This window comes from Bufo gargarizans, chromosome 6, assembly GCF_014858855.1.
Source record: "Bufo gargarizans isolate SCDJY-AF-19 chromosome 6, ASM1485885v1, whole genome shotgun sequence".
NCBI classification, from domain to species: Eukaryota; Metazoa; Chordata; class Amphibia; order Anura; family Bufonidae; genus Bufo; species Bufo gargarizans.
In genome coordinates this window covers 77,337,502-77,341,674 of record NC_058085.1, presented here as the reverse complement: position 1 = coordinate 77,341,674, position 4,173 = coordinate 77,337,502, and the positions used below count along the sequence as shown (strand labels likewise).

The following is a 4,173-nucleotide window of genomic DNA, read 5'->3' as shown; positions in this document are numbered from 1 at the left end:
GTTGATTGTGATGTCACGGCCCCATTGTTGAGTGTTCCGTCAGGGCCCTTGTGATGTCATCCACTGACCTGACCTTACTTGACCTCTGACCTGACAAGTCTCTTGTGACACATGCAGTGTTCCGTCCATTGTCCAGACAAGGTAGGTCCAGCTGCTGCTGATACATAGGAAGTGCTGGACTACTTTTTAGCCTCCAAGTCATCCATCCAGTTCAAAAGATCCACAAGAGGGAGACACAGGCAAACTTTACTCAATTAATAAAGCACTGGAAAAGGAAAATGATTACATCCAGCCAACTTGCTACAAAACGGTCAATTCCCAGGGACAACTCAGCTTCCCAGGTGTGCACAACAGGCCCAATCAAACCCAAGGTGCGTGCATGGAGGTCCAAACACTTCATTCAAGTGATAAGCCAATTAACTAACCCATCAGTCTTAATTGGATTTGGGGTGTGAGGAGACTGGCTGGCTGGGTTGCTTGGTGCTGGAACAAACCGACAGCTGATGCAATTAGGAGATTGACAGACTAGATGCAGGTACGCAGAAAGCAGCACAGCACTGACTGGGCAGAGAGAGGAGAAGTTGAAGTGAAGATTCCTGAGGCAGGACAAACGCAACTTTCCACTTGCTTGCTGGAAGGATGCTTGCAATCAATCCATTTCATTCTGTTTTTTCATACCAGATTAGAAGGGGTGCACCGGTCCTGGAGGTACTGCAATACCAGGTCAATGCGTGGAGTGGACAGAGAAAGCTCTTTTTCCATCTCCCTGTTCGAAAAATCCATTTAATATATGGTCCCCAGATAGGCTACCTATCAGATATTAAACTGATAAGAACAGATTTTTTTTAGATTTTTTTTAAAAAACCGCTCAGGGTTAAATATCAGCAACACAGTATGCAAGATCAAAGTAGCTTCATACTCTTCCCTGCTGTTATCAAACTCATCATCGCAGTTATTCTTTATTTCAAAAATTAGTACTAAATCAAAACATCACCAGAAAACGCCATTTTAAATGCTTCCAAACACCCTATGCATCCATTCCCTTTTTCTGACATTCCCATAAATAAATCACATAAAGCCTTGACAACACAATCTTCACACATTCACAAACCGATACCTCTTCCCTTTTGAAAACAATCAAATTACGGACATCCCACAAACTTTCCATTACACATAACATAATAAACCACAACATTCTTGTTTTCAATTTCCCACATGCTCCCATTCCGAACAAAGCACACCTTAAATTAATTTTTGCAACCCCAGTCAATTCCTTTGTCAAAACTCCAAGTTTCTCCCATACCTCTTGTGCATAGTCACATTCCCACATCAAATGCATAATAGATTCACACTCACCACACCCTTCTCGTGGGCATACATCCGATCTAACTAAATCTCTTTTTTTCTGTACCTCACGCATCGGTAAGATATTGTGAAAACACATCCACGCAATGTCTTTCTGACGATTTGTTACACCCTTTTAGCAAATTTCTTCCACACACTTTCAGCTTCATTCAACCTCAAACTTAAAATATCACACACTATCTCCTTCTGCCTAATTTTCTTCATCACCAACATCCTATTTTTTAAAATCATTCATACTAAATGATAACAAGTCATTCTCCTTAATAAACTTCTCTATCATAACATACCATACCGGACACCTGAACGCAACGGGTACTCTAGCATCACGCACATACCATCTTAGACCATAAAACATCCAACCTGCCATATATCGCACCATACAAGAACTTTTCCTTTTCCTGTCTACCAAAACCACTGCTAACTTAATGTAACTTACCCCTAAAAAAAGATAAAGATTAACAAGCTCCAGACCACCATTCTCAACTAGCTTATACACATGCTCTCTCTTCAATCTTTCCATTCGTGTGTCTCCCATAAAAAAGTTAAAATAATTTTTTCTATTTTTTTTTCACATTTACCGGATAAACTGAAAAACTAACAGAATATTTGGAAGTATCACTGCCTTAATAATTAACACTTTACACTTTAACACTTTACCTCCCAGAGTGAGATTACGCAATCTCAACAATTCTATTTGTTTTCTATTTTCTTTCCGCACTCATTCCAACTTTCATACCCCTTCAAATCATCATTAAACCAGATTCCTAAAATTTTAACAGCACCTTCCTCATTCCTTACAGACTCAAGTTTGATACTTTTATCTCCAAAACACTTAAAGGTACATTTCTTCCAATTTACCTTGAAACCTGAAACTCCACAAAATAAGTCTAAACACAATCTTCCTCTCCTAATTGCAGACATATTTTCATTCAAAATCACAACATAGTCCATATAACTCAAAACATTCACCGATTTACCCATACTACCAGGGATCAACATTCCACGCATAACCTTGTCCTTCCTCATTAAACATAACAAAACTTCAATCACACAAATGAACAACATTGGTGACATTAGGCACCCCTGTCTTACTCCTGATTTAATCCAAATCACCTCACTCAGCCATCCATTAACTAAAAATGTACTCTTTGCATTCCTATACAAACCTTTTATACAATTTAGAAATTTATTCGGAAAACCCATTCGCTTCAAAACAATAAACAAAAATTCATGCACAACCCTGTCATAAGCTTTCTCGAAATCAATCATTAAGAGCATACATCTCTGTTTCCTACTCACACAATCTCCAAGCACATTACGTAACAAAAGTAAATTGTCTGACATACATCTCCCAGGCAGAGCACATACTTGATCTTCCAATCACTCTTTTCATCCTATTAGCCAATAGCTTACTGAAAATTTTGTAATCAACATTTAACAGTGAAATAGGTCTCCAATTTTTTCTTATCACCTTTTTTGTAAATTAATACAACTACACTTTTCTCCATAGTTCTACTTAACTTTCCATGCATCCACATACATTTGCAAATTTCCAACACATCCTCTCCAATCCAATCCCAAGCTTTTATGTATAATTCAATTGGAAACCCATCCAAACCAGGAGTTTTATTTTTCTTAGCCTCCATAACCACCTTTTTTACTTCCTCAGCAGAAATTTCCTCAGTCGTCCACACTCATCATCATTAAGACTCATCTCCATATTTTTCAACACATCACCCATGAGACTTTTATCAATCCATTTGCCAGCAAGCAATTCTTGGTAGAAATTTTCAACCGCACACATTACCTCTTTCCCTTTTAGACATTCCCCTTTTTTATTCATCGCTTCATCCATATCCATATTTTTACCACATACTTTCTTGAAAAAGAACCTAGTGCATTTTTCTTTTTTTTCCAGATGCTTAACTTTGGATCTATATATAATTTATTTCCCCTTCCTCTCAATAAATGCATTATTTTGTTTTCTTACTTCTTCCAACAGATCATTCACATCTACACCTAATGCTGTGAGTTTTATTAACCAATCATACCTTGCACACAAATCTTTGTATTCATTCCTCAATTTTTTTTGCTTTTTTATATCCGTTTTTTCGGAAGAACATTTTCATTTTGACTTTGACCCAATCCCACCACTCTAATACGTCCCTATATTCATCTTTTCTTTTCCTCCACATCTCATATTCTAAATTAAATTTACATTTAATTTCCATACACCATTTCCATGCTCTTTTCCCACCATACATTCCATACGACAAAGTAGAGCCCTATGATCAGAAAAAGGAGCCATCTTCAGTGTAAACTCCCTACATTCTAATCCATTATTAAAGAAAAGGAAATCTATCCTAGAGCTGATGTTACCTCTATCTGAATTATACGTATCTGATGGAGATTTTCCCAAACACACGGCAGCATCAAAGATAGAAAAATCTGTTAGAATTTGGTTCAATTTGTTCCTAGTGATATCTTTCTTTTCCCTCACAATCTCACAATTAAAGTCCCCCAGCATTATTGTTGGCATTCTTCCTGTCAGATACACTTTTAATTTCTCAAACAAGTCGAGTCTTTCATCCTTTTGCACTGATCCATAAACATTCACAATCCTCATCTTCCATACACCATACTTCACCACCGCAATTATACATCTACCTATATCCACCACTGTATAGCTATCGAAACTACGTTTTTTGTTATTAAGTAGGATCCCTACACCATCATTCCTATTAGATAGTGAACCGGTCCAAACCGATGCACTATTTGTCTAGTCATTTTCACATGAGTGGTCACTAA

The 4,173-nt window shown here is 37.4% G+C and overlaps 1 non-coding gene across 1 annotated transcript; it reads right to left on the bottom strand.

Moving 5' to 3' along the window:
* Positions 1 to 686: 686 nt before the first annotated feature.
* LOC122942801 lies at positions 687 to 869 on the bottom strand. The gene has a single exon (XR_006390720.1). It is a non-coding gene; the product is annotated as a U2 spliceosomal RNA (small nuclear RNA).
* Between the last annotated feature and the right edge of the window lie 3,304 nt (positions 870 to 4,173).